General features: G+C 44.0%; 1 protein-coding gene across 3 annotated transcripts in view; it reads left to right on the top strand.

Annotated features, from left to right (window-relative positions):
• Positions 1 to 13,363, top strand: part of TMEM63C (transmembrane protein 63C) — an 87,461-nt gene that overhangs the window by 12,598 nt on the left and 61,500 nt on the right. Inside the window, exon 2 of one of the 3 annotated variants that reach the window (XM_063117894.1) lies at positions 9,817 to 10,016. The gene's annotated coding sequence lies outside the window, so the exon portion shown is untranslated. Of the gene's footprint in view, positions 1 to 9,741; positions 10,017 to 13,363 lie in introns of those variants that run through there. The other 2 variants (XM_063117895.1, XM_063117896.1) reach the window with 2 other exon arrangements.

Consider the following 13,363-nt stretch of genomic DNA (forward strand, 5'->3'; position numbering starts at 1 on the left):
CGGACCTCATTATTTTCCTCCACTGTTTTAGTTATCCTTTGTCTGCCATTTTGGGGAGAGCATCATTAAAATAAATAGTAACACAACACAAAACGTGCATGTTTGCTTTTGAAAGCAAAACAATTGCTTTTGAAAACTAAAATATGAGTTTCACGGGCAGGGAGGGGGTGGTTTCGTAAGTGGTGTTTGGCTGTGCCTGGACAACATCTTCCTGTCTAGCTGATCTAGTTCTCTACCAGTAAACCTGAAATAGGAAGTACTGGAATAGTGATGGCAGGCAATCACACCAAATAAAGGTGCTGGCTAAAAGTTAATTTGGTTTTGGAGTTTTAAAATCAGTTATTAGGTACAATAGCAAGGGTCATTCCAGGTGCAGAGCTAATTAAAACTTCTGGATGCCTCCAGTAGTGACAAGTGTCACAAGTCAGGTGAAGTCAAATAAGTATTCTTTTTAGCCTGAGTTCCATGTGTATATAAAGACTAGCATATTCTCTGTATTTTATAGTACTACTGGTTTCATTTCTTTAGAAGCCTGGCCTGATTTGCTCTGCTGTTTTATACTTCCAGCTGCTTATGATTCAGTCTGCTTTATTCAGCCACTTTTGCTAACGGGCAGAAAACATACCATAAAGAGGGAGTTCTGTCAACCTACAGCCACTGATTGGGAATCTGCCATCCGCCCTGATCTTGCTAAACTCTGGTCCACCTCTTGTACTAACATCTATTTCTGTTCTGTTTGTTGATATTCAACAATAATTAAAAAGAGGGGGGACGACATCTATTTGGAAAAGGATTGGCACATCGCTTGGATGGCTTGTGGGTATCAGGTGCACTGTATCGGTACACCTATCTGAAAAGCACTCTGTCTGGAATTGCCCTTTGTCTCTGGTGTGAATATTGTTAAAAAATTAGAGAATGTGGGAAACAGTGAACCTCAAGTTGAATTCACATTCTGATCAATGTAGCTTTTTCATTACGAACTCAGGGCTTTCAAACGCCATGCTGATCATCTCTGGTGAAGACACCCTACTACCTGGATAATGAGATGCTAGATAATCTCCTACAGCTCAAGAAACTATTAGGACTGGCTCTGCAATCATTCAGTGCCTTTCCCTAAATATGGGGGCACCATCGTGGTGCTGAGGGACATCTCTATGGTGGCTGCCAGGCTCTTTACAGCGCTTTAACAATCTCCGTGACCTGTTTTGGCTGTGTGTTTGAGTGTGTGTGTGTTTATTTGGCAGGGGGAAATTACACTCTTAGGGGAGAAAGTAAACTCCCAAGTTTGTGTATATACTTATATACTTGAACCGAATCACATGTATACTTTCCTTGTCGTCTTTCCCCTCTCATTTGTGGGTGTTTTGTTTTTAATGACAAGCTCTTGGCAGGCAACTGTTGCATTTTGGTATTGTCAAGCTCATGGCCATGTTGATGGTGCAGGCTGTTGCTCATCATTTCCCATGCATTTCACATCCCTTCTGTGTAGATGTGGGATTTGAGGATTTGCTTCTCTTCCCTGTATCCTCTCTGGACAGAAATGTTTCTGCGGTCTGGCTGTTTTGAAGCCTAACTGCCTCTGTACGTTTAGAATGAAGCAGGGGATGGTGAGTTATTCTCCTGGATGCCTGTTAGTCAGCCCACACATTGAGCCACCCACGCAAAAAGGCAGACAATAGGCTACTTTACGTCAGCCACGAGGAAGCCGGGTCGCCGGAGAGCAACAGTGGCTCCAAGGAGCAACATGTAGGCATCTGTTTTGCCGTTCCTGCCCTTTTCACTGGAGATTTGTCCTTCCCTGTTTTTTGTCAAAGCCCTTCGCAAAGCCCTTCTCCTGCAAAGTGTGTGTCTGGATCAGTGCCTTCCGCCACATTCTTTTTCATTTCTGTCTGTTCCCCTTTGTTCTAATAACTCATCAGGCTTGTAGTCTGTTCTTTTGTGTTTGGCTTTAAAAAAAATTGAAGTGCAGAATATGTGCATGGACTTTCCTGTGCAGAAATGAAACCAAGTACTAAGGAACGAGATATATTGGCCCAGGATCTGGTTTGCTTTGCAGCCATGTTTCTGCAATTCTTTCCCTAAAATATCAATGGGCTTTAAAGGGACCATAAAAGCTTTGCTGTCTTGTTCAGCATTTTATCGGTATATTATATATGCTGGGTGTTATTATTTATTATTATTATTATTTATTTAGAATATTTATATACCGCTCCCCATTGAAAAATTTCGGAGCGGTGTACAAGGTAAAATAAAAATAAAAACAGAATAAAACAGCTGTTGCTGTTTTTATTTGGTTTATTATTATTATTTTAATGGATTTAAATTACTGTTTGTTCTTTTAAATTTTTCTAAGCTGTTTCGGCCTGAAAGGCTGGGTATCAATTTATTGGATAGATAAAAATGTAATTTTGGTTAGTTTGCTGAAATTAAACTGGAGTTTGCTAGTTCAGACGTAACAAAGAATACTGGCTTAATACAAGCCAAGAATGAAATGCCAAAGCCAGCATGCAAGGGCTAATGTTGGGGCTGAGCACTCCTGCTTTAAACCACCCACCACCACCACCCTGGTAAAGCAGGAGTGCTCAGCCCCAACATTAGTTTTTGGCTTCATAACCATGGTTTATGAAGCTGGGAATGATTGTCCAAACCTGGCCACTAAGACAGCTTACTGGAGTAGCAAATAACCAAAATCGTGCAAGTTCATACCAGCCCACACTCCAGAGTGGATTCTGTAGAGAGGGGGTGTGCTCTATGGGAGCCTATGCACTCGAAATCGGTCTTCCTGGGTATGGGGGAATGAATGAAGGAGGAGCTGTGTTTGAATGCCTGGGATGAGAGATGTTTTGGTCTGTTTGTCCAGCCCAGCATGAAGGAAATTGCAAAATAGTTAGCCCCTTAGGGGCAACATTTTAAGGAGAGTGGAGGGTATTTGAACCTAGAACAGAGGTGTTGAACCTCTTTTAGCCCAAGGGCCATATGCCATTCCAGAGGAGCCCTCAAGGGCTGCATTCTGTTGGTGGGCGGAGCTGAAGACAAAAGTGGTGGGAGTAAAAATGGCAACGTATTCTAGCTTAAATCTCCTACTGCCAGTAACTCTTAGGAGAGATGTTTCAACTTATTAGGAAACAACGGCTGAAAAGCTGGGAAACCACAAGGCAAGGAAATTGAGCCAGAGGAAGAACTGGAGAACTCGGAGCCAGCCAGGTTTGCCCCTCCCTCCCCCGGCCACCTGAGGTTCTGCAACCCTGCCCTAGCATGTGGCAATCCAACACCAAACCCCGTAATTGGACAAAAGGCGCAATCCTATGCATGTTTAGACCAAAAAAAATCCTACAATTCCCCAGCATGCCCCAGTTGTAGTACTTTTTTTTTTTTTTTTTGCCTAAACGTGCATAGGATTTTGCCCTAAGGACACCTGTAAGGGTTATGTGCTCCTCTCACCCATAAAATCTACCTACAGAAGATGGCAATTTTGTGTGGGCCACTTAGCACCTGCTGGTTGCAAGGATTCTTGCAAGGATTCTTGAAGTAGGCAAGCTCTGGTCTGCTCCAACTAGACTCTCCTTCTGTTCTTAAGGAAGGGCACATAATCCAAAACACTTAACGTGGATTAGTAGTGCCTTAATTGCTAACAGTCCCTGAGTCTATACTTTTGTTTTGTAAATTTAAAAGACATCCATCGACCGTGGGGTTTTATAGCACTAATAATAATTAGACCGCCCAAAACCAAAGTTATCCTACTTTTGCTTCCGTTCAAGAGTCCTGGTAGATCACAGCAAGAATTTTCCCAAACAAGGAGCTTACAACAAAGCAGACTGCTGCAGTATAATCAAAATACAGCAAGAACAAGGTCTTAACTGGAAGCTTTCCCCAAAGGCCTCTCAAAAGAGCCATGTTGTAGACTGCCAACAGAATGGTTATATCGATGGGGAGACTAGTTGGCTTCCCTGGGCTGGGGAAGGTGTACTGGAGCATCACCACTGCAACCAACCAAAAGGCCAGTGGTGGAGATATAAATCAGGCCCTCTGATATTGACCAGAATGCACAGGAGGTGACCAAAGGGGTGGGGGAGTCCTGAACGCTTAATGGAACCACCCAGAGAGCTTTGTTTATTGGGCCGTATAGAAATGCAGTGCAGTGAAATGAAATAAATAAATAAAGGTGAGAACCCAGAAATTATTAGGTGGCCAGTGTAGAGCCAACAATACAGAGGGATATGCTCCGTTCAGTTGCCACAGATAACTACCCAGCAGCGGCATTTTGTATCATTAAAGTTTGATTTGTGTTGGATTTTGGCATTCCCATAAATGATGGGGGTGGAGGGAACAGTACTGGAACCCTACCATTGGTTCTTGTGAGCTGCTTCTATTTAACAGCCTGTAATTTGCCCAGAGAACATTAGTTATCGGGCAGGTTCGAAATGTAATAGATAAATGAATATTTGCTTAGTGGCTCATAAGTTATAGCAGCCATTTGTTGTTTATCATTATATCCCCAACGCTGTGGTTGTTTAAGTGCCCAGTTAAAGGTCCTATTTATTTGTGCAGGCTCGGGGGGGGGGGTTATTCGGCAAGTGCTGTGCTTGTTTTATTCGGTGCAGTGATGGTTTTCTTGTAGTTTATTCTATTCTATGGTTGTGATTTTAGAGTAATGATTTTAGTGTTGGTTTTGTGGTACACTGTTCTGTATAGAATTTACTTACTTATTTATTTATTTATAATAAATAAATTATTACACTGTACTCCTTTCATCGCCAGCTGAAGACCTTTTTATTCTCTCAGTATTTTAACAATTAAATTTAACTTAAATTTAAATTTTACTGTTTTTACTCTGTATTTTAATCTTATAATCAATTTTGCTGCGTGGTTTTATCCTGGTTGTGCTTTTTATACTGTATTTTGTATTTGTGCTTTTAACCTGTTGGTTGTTTTATTATGGTTTTAATTTTTGTGAACCGCCCAGAGAGCTTTGGCTATTGGGCGGTATAAAAATGTAATAAATAAATTAAATAAATAAAATAATAAATGTATTGCATTTATATCCTGCCTTTTTTCCTTCAGCGAACCCAAGGCAGTATACATAATGCGCCTCCTCTCCATGTTATCCTCACAACAACAACAGGGTCTTGCTATTTACTGTTTTACTCTGTACAGCACCATGTACATTGATGGTGCTATATAAATAAATAAATAAATAAATAATAACCCTGTGAGGTGGGTTGGGCTGAGTGTCTGGGACTGGCCCAAAGTCACCCAGTGGGTTTCCAAGGCCGAGTGGAGACTAGAACCCAGGATCTCCTGACTCCTAGTCCAACACTTTAGCCACTACACCACACTGGCTCTGGGATGCCCTGGGCACTTTTTGAGGAAGGTCAGGATATAAACCAAATAAACAATAATTTATATCAATGGACAGCCGACCTCATAGCAGCTCTTCGAATTCAAAGGTTTTGGGAATGGTTAGGTTAAGATCACCCTTCATCAACCAGGGGATCTCCAGATGGGTTGGACTACAATTGCCATCTCACACATCTGGTTGGGGAAAGCAGCACTAGACCAGGGATAGACATCGTGGGGCCCATGGGCATCTGTGCCCCCCCCCTGACATCTTTCTTGGTGCCTGCCAAGGTACCCTACCACTCCCATTATTATTATTATCATCATCATCATCATCTCTCTTTTCTTGCTTGTGGCAGTTTTTCTAGATGAACATGGCAGGCTTTGCCAAGTCATACTGTCTTTTGCAGATTCAGAAATTTCTTATTGAACCTATTTTAAGTATGACTACTTTCTGAATGTTGATGTGGATGTAGTTTGGTAGGCATAATTTCTGAAGGTTTTCTGATGCCAGTGACTGTTGTGACTAACAGAATAATTGTTATTTCTTCCTGTTGCCATAACTTCCACAGCCAGTGGTGCCCACAGGCCCCAGGACAGTTTTGTCATTAAGTATTGCTATGTCAATGAGGGAGGTGTGTTTTTCTTTTCTTTTTTGTCTATAACTGTTATGTCTGGTCGATTTCAGAGCATTGACTTGTCCCTATGAATTGTTCTGTCCCAGTATATTTTATGATCTGCGTTTTCCAAAATTGTTTCGCGTCAATATGTATATTATGGTGTAGGTTTTTTGATGAGGTTGAATTTGATGGCCAGTTGTTGGTGAGGTATTTTTGCATCTGTATTGTGTCTGTCCGTATAGTCCATTCCTCCCAGAATTTTACATCCTCCTGTTACATGGTGGTGGTGGTTAGGGTTATTATTATTATTGCTGCATTTTCTTACCAGGATCTGGGATTGCTGTGAAATCAGTTTCTACTGGTGCTGAAAACTGTGGGTTCAAAGCATTTGTTTAGTACAGTGGGACTCAGACCCCATGCCTGCCTTGTATTATTTATTTATTTATTTATATAGTACATCAATGTACATGGTGCTGTACATAGTAAAAGAATAAAACAGCAGTCTTTTCAGCAGGCTATTTGTCCTTTGCCATGCCTCCCGTGGCAGCCATTTTGTGATGGTGCTAAAGGCAATTTTTCAGATTGTCAGATGTGCCCACAGCCCAACAAGGCTGCATACCCCTGCACACCAGCTGGGAAGCAGGAAGTGCTGCGATCTCAGTGCGGGGAGTAGGAAAACATTCTGTGTTGTGTGCCCAGATCAACTCTGGGTAGTATTTCTGGAGATGCCAAGAATATTTGCTAGCCTCCACCAGGCAGCAAAAGAAAGAAGCTGCATCTCTGCAATAGCCAATGATTAGCTGTGAAGTCATAGGTAGTAGATCAGTGCAAAGCAAGCAACAAGTCCCTGTTGTGGGGAGCTTGCCATCTAATTAGTTAATGTTTGCTCAGTGCTTTGCAGATGCATCATGCAGCATAAGTAGTACTAGAGCATTATTGTTGTTAAGGCACAATGTCTGCACAGGAGGCTATTAATATACAAAACAAACAGTCCGTGAAGTTTCTTGGGGACTAGCAGCGGACAGCTTCATTCTGTATGCCTGTGCAGTGGCTGCTCTTACAGGGTTTTCAGGCAAAAGTCTGGATGCTGTACCGAGGGAGGAATTGGCATGTTCTTGGATGTTCCCTGTTCCTGCTCTTTGTTTTATTATGCCTGGTTGCAGAAACTAAGGTGGAAGCAGAATAGGTAGGTTTAAATACTGCATGAAAAAGTAAGAATACAGAGCTAACCAGAACACTGTTTGTAGCTACAGAGCTACTTTATGCATTTTACTCTTAAAAATACTTGAATTGTATTTTATGTTTTTACTGATTTTATGGCATTTTAGTCTTTTAGCTGTATGTAATCCATTAGTTATTAGGTGGGTTAAAATAGGATGTACAGTATGTATGAATGAATGAATAAAATTATACCAAGTCAGATCTTTGGTATATCTAGCTTGGTAATGTCTGCACAGGTTGGCAGCAGCTGTACCAGGTTTCAGACAGGTTTGTTTTTTTTCACCAGTCCCAACCAGAGATGCCAGGGATTGAATCAGAGACCTTCTGAGTGCAAAGCAATTGCTCTGACACTCAGCTACGGCCCTTTCCCTCATTCTCCAATCACTCAGCCTGATGAAGAGCTCTGTGAGACTCAAAAGGTAGCACTCCCTGTACAATGTAGTTGTCATGGCAGCCTTCCCCCAACTTGGTGCTCTCTGGATGTGTTGGACCATAACTCTCAGCAAGCCTGGTTATGGGAATTGTAGCCCACCACACCTGGAAGGCTGGTATAGAGTGTCAGACTAGGACTGGGAAGACCCACGTTCAAATCCCCACTTGGCCATGAAGCTCTCTGGGTGAGCTTGGTGCAGTTACCAACGCTCATCCTAACCTACCTCATAGTGTTGTTGTAAAGGTAAATAGAGAGGGAGAGCAAAGAACCATGAGCAGTTTGAGGAAAGGTAGGATGAAATAAAGAAACAAATAAACAACATAATTATTTCAGTTAAAATATAACAGTTTTACCCAACTTGTGCCACTCCTACTTTGGACTTGGGAATGTTCTATAAGTTTCTGTTTTGGTCAGTTGTCTGCTTGGGTGTGCATGCTCTGCCTGCCTGGGGTTAATTCATGTTTCACGTCAGAAACACATTTGCCACAGAGAATCAGTGTGGTGCAGTGGCTAGAGACTGGGAGTCAGGAGATCCGTGTTCTAGTCCCCACTCACGGTGGAAGCTCACTGGGTGACCTTGGGCCAGTCCCAGACTCCCAGCCCAACCTACCTCACAGGGTTGTTGTTGTGATGACAAAATGGAGAGAACGAGGATTATGTACTCCGCCTTGGGTTCATTGGAGGAAAAAAGGAGGAATATAAATGCAATAAATAAATAAATAAATAAATAAATAAATCTTAATGGCAAACACAGAGTGTGACTGGAAGATGCATGTCTCCAAAAATTCAAGAATATACTCGTGTTAAAGAATTAGTGTGGTCCCTAGTGCGTACCTACCGCGTATTTGGAGATGCACAATTCTCCTTTACATTTCATCTTTCCCTCCAGAGAATGCTGGTAATAATTTTTAAAAAGCAGCAAATACATGTGCCAATGTAAAGTGTGCTTGGCCCTTAATTTGGGACTCAAGAAGCTACATTTTGAGCACTTGTTTTATAGCAATAAGAGAGACTGAAACGTTTTGGCTCTCTTCCTCCTCCTCCTCCTCCTCCTCCTTGAAGTTCTAAGCTCTTGTTCATAGTTGCTCACATCATGTTGGTGCGATTCACCCCTCCCCAGAGAAATTCAGCTACCTATGAATGACCCCAAGTTACTCAACGAAGGTGTGAGGCTGAAATGCCCTTATTTGCTTCAGCAGGGATTATTGTTGCAAGGTAGACAACCGTGAAATAAAATCTGAAATCTTGATTGGGTGTTCAATCCCGTGGATGCCTCGGAGGAAAGTTGGAGGAAAATGCCACAAAGTCTCTGATAGGCAGCCAATGTGACTCATCCCATACCTAACCCATCCCTGCCTGGTTTGGTTGTGAAGGCAGTGAGATGTATTTGCTGCGAAACTGAGCTCGGATATAACCATCTGAGTCTCACATTGGTAGTCTTGTGCTCAGGCTGCTGTGTCATAATAATGGGTTATCATTTGCAGGCCTTTTCTCTGACGAATTTGAATAGGCACAAGACAGAACAAAATGCCTAGGGATGGAAATCTGTGGCTGGGATACGTGACAGTCCCTGGGGGTGTGGGGACCGGCCAGCCCAGACAGTATACAAACCCCACCTTTGGCCCTCCCTTCGTACTTGCTTCCGAATCGTGACCCCCGTTGTAGCCGGCAGCCTTGACACTACAGCCTAACAAAACAGCAAGTGCTGAATTGGATGAAATTGATGAATTACTGTGGTGACAGGGGGATGAGGTGGGGAAACTGCATGCATCTCTGTGTGTGTATGTCTGTGTGTGTGCAAGATTCCTCCCACGTATTCCCTGGCTGATGTTAAATGCTGAGCGCCATGTTCCAGCTGAACCATGTATAGAAGAGGCATAACTTGGAGCGAGAACTGCTAGTGTGATTGAGAATGCTGATAATTCTCCAGGGGTTTCTCTGTGTTGCGGGGGGGGGGGGTGTATGTGTGTCTCTACTTCCTTGAGCAGCCTTGCGCGTTAATGATGATTAGAGCTGGAAAAAGGCCTTTTTAGGCAGCTGACCCATCCCACTCTGTTCCGCCAGCCAATGCAGGGTTGTTCCCCGTGTCCAAAAAAGCAAGGAGGAGGAGGAGGGAAGGATGCCAGTTCTTCATGCATCATGAGCTGCGTATGCACCGTAGCGGCCTCAGATGTACTGACAGCATCTTCTCTCTTGTGTCTCCAGGGGCCTTCAGGCACAGCTGCGGCTTCGCAGCAAGAATAGGCTCCGAGGCTGATACTTGGAACTTCGTTGGGACCAACCGAGAGAGAGAGATTCACAAAGCCTTTCACTAACCAGGATCCAAGCACCACCATCCCACCCCACCCATATACTCCCAGCAACGTCACCGACTCTGTTTGGGATCGTCTGGCTGTTCTTGTCAGGTATGTGGCAATTACAAGATGGTTTTGGAGCTGGGGGGTTCAGCTTGTGGGGGGTGGAGAGAGAATGTTGATTTAGGGCGTGCCGTCCTCCGTGTTGTTCTGCATCAGGGTTTCCTTAAGCGAGACTATAATAGCAGCCTGTCCTGAGAGTTTGCTCCCAACAAAGGGTCTAGAACAGAAGCTCTTTGCAAGGAGAGGCCAGATCTCTTTGGGCCTCTTAGGACTCCGTTGGGTTGTTTCTGCTGAAGTTTCGTGCCGGGGGCCCTTGCTTGAACTGTGCGGAATACTCAGAGCTCAGTGTGAAGATTTTGATGGGTTTTTTGGGCTCAGGTAGAGGCAAGACCAATCTTCAATGGGAAAGCAGGAGGCATCCTTTGGAATCCAGCAGCTGGTATGCTACATCCTTCAGAGCACCTGAAGCTGCCTTATAGAAAACCAAGCCATTGCTCTATCTGCCTCAGTCCTGTCTACACCAAGGATGGACAACTTAGTGCCCTGCAGATGTTTGGGATCACAACTCCCATGATCTGTGATGATTGGCCATGCTGACTGGGGATTATTTATTTATTTATTACATTTTTATACCGCCCAATAGCCGAAGCTCTCTGGGCAGTTTACAAAAATTAAAACCCCAAAAACTATTCAAAATATAAAATATGCAGAACATTCAGCAGGGAGCAGATTCCTGTCCCTGGCCTTCACTTTCTTGGTTTCCACGACACAGTGTGGCTCATCATGGATTATTTAACCGACGATGGGCAGCGGCACCCATGGGTGACACTTTGCATATCTTACTCCCACTCGGGTGGGGTCATGTCGTGCAATCCCAGCGTGTGTGGGCTATGTGACGGTTAAACAACCTTTGCGTAACCCATAGTCTGTCATTGGGTTTGCATGACACAGCAACCCCCAAGTTAGGGTTGGATATGCAAAAACTGGCAGCCATGTGCACCACAGCCTCACCGTGGGTTAAATAACCCATGGTGGGTTGTTGTGCTATGCAAACCGGCCCACTGTCTGGCGGCATCTCTCCCAGGTTTCAGACAAGGCTCCTTCTTTGACTTACTCGGAGATGCCACAGATTGAACCTATGATCTTTTGCATGCGAATCAGGTCCTCTTCCATTGAGCTACAGCTTTCCCCTTTGTGGCAGGGAGTGGAATAGGAGATGGGAATGATGTTCTAAGAAAGGATGAGCCAGCTTTTTGCCTCTGAGAGCTTCATCGGGTAATAGGCTGTGGACTGGGGCTGGATGCTGGTGGGATCCTCACCTCATTCCCCCCCCCCCCCGGACATACATGCACACCTGCACAGACAGACACATACACACTCACACCCCATCTCAGTGTATGGAGAGGGAGGTTAAATTCACTGGCACATTGTTTTAACTGTTTTAACTGCTTTTACTGCTTTGAAATTATATATTGTTTTAACTTTGGATCATGGTTTAATTTGTTTTTAACTGTGCATATTTATTGTTTTATACTGTATGTTTTTATCTGTACGCCGCTCTGAGATCTTAATGATATAGGGCGGGATATAAATGTTTTAAATAAATAAATAAATTATCAGGTGCTTTCCCAACACAATGGTGGCAAAATTGGGTGGGTGGGTGGAATTTGAGGGCGGTGAAGGGTTCCAAGGTGCACATGCAGCCTGTGAGACGCAGGTTGCCAACATATGCTCTCAGACAGAGGGTAGGCAACTTTTGGGGGCCATGGACACATTTGGCAATTTGAGAAACTGTCTTGGGCACTATCACAAAATGGTTGCCATAGGAGGCGTGGCTAAGGACAAGTCACCTGCCCCAAAGATGGGGTACAATGCAGAGGTGGGATCTGAGCCCCAACACACTGAGATCTTAACGCTGGTGAAACAGCTTCGTGAGGAGTTATGGACTTAGCAGGAGAATGTGGTGTTGCTCTCTCTCTCTTGAAATATGTTGGAAGTCTGAGAGCTGGTAGATACAAGGAAAAAGTCAGCAAGATATTAAGTGTTGAGCATTGTTCAGTGCTAAATATTATGATGCAGACAGTAAAATCTCTCCTGTACTTACTGGTTCTGTACGATGTAGAGAAGGGATGGGTAATATATTGCGGAGAAAGTGGGGAAAGTTTTGGTTTGCCACTGAAATGTGGCAGCAAACTCCTGTGGAGGTTTAGAATGGACAAATTTAGGTTGAAAGCTCATCAGTGGAATCGCACATGTTGTCTTCAATTCCTGATCTTGAAAGGTTTCTCACCCCAGTATTGCATGCTACTTTGTCCTCAGTGACTGGCTCAGAGTCACCCAGTGAGTTTTATGGCAGAGTGGGGACTAGAACCCAGATCTCTTGAGTCCCAGTCCTACACTCTAACCACCACACTAATGTTCTTAGCTTTGTAAATGTTTTTAGTTCGTCTGCTGTATCTGAGCTTGATATGCAAGTCTTTGCAGTTTGTTTTATTAAGGGGAATGGGGCATTATGGGTATGTGATAGGTCGGGATGCATGTTTCAGGAATAGCATGGAGTCATACAGGAAACAGAAACTGCCGTTGGCCAGGAGAACCTCTTGTGAGTCTACCTCCACATTCTCAGACGTATGTTCCAAGTCAGGAAGACTAACCGTTCATTTTTAAAAATAAACAGCTGAGATTCTTAACTGTTGCATGCCAATTCCCAAATTGGAGAAGGGCCATAGCATAGTGCTGGAACACCTTCTTTGCCCCCAGATGCCTTCAGCATCTGCAGATTCAGCTGGGGGAAAAGCCCTGCCTGAAACCCTGGAGGGACTCTGCCAGTTAGCATCGGCAATATGGAGCTAGGTGGGCTGGGGGCGTTCCGAGATCTGTGTTCCAAGATCCTTTCTGATAACAAATTCTACATGAAACACCCTCTGAGTCCCATCAGAGAAGATTCTCAGCCTTGCCTGTGAAAGGGTCATCATAATTGGGAAGGTTTTAGTCTAAACTTCAGACTAAAATAAATATTTCTCATGCGGACCTCCAGAGACTGTTTTAAAATCCGAAGACTTGCAATTGCATGCTTGGAGTGGCCTTTAAGGGTAACTGATAATAGAACCGTTCCAGCAAGCTGCAATCTATGCATGGAAACAGTTCACCACATGTAGACTGTTCCATGAGCACACTACGCTGCTGCAGGGCAGGAAAAGCCCTCCACATCATAGGCACAGCTGTGCGCTGAATGCCCAATCAAAGAATTTGTACACAAAGTTGCTATGCTTGTTGAACACCCTCTTCCCCCCCCCCCCACACACAGTCTCCCTATTGAGGAATGGAAATGCCAGGCCCAGCATAACCATGCAGCTCCCTTGAGTAGTAGCCAGGGCCCTAATAGGGCCCACTGT

This window comes from Elgaria multicarinata, chromosome 2 (genome assembly GCF_023053635.1).
Source record: "Elgaria multicarinata webbii isolate HBS135686 ecotype San Diego chromosome 2, rElgMul1.1.pri, whole genome shotgun sequence".
Lineage (NCBI taxonomy): Eukaryota > Metazoa > Chordata > Lepidosauria > Squamata > Anguidae > Elgaria > Elgaria multicarinata.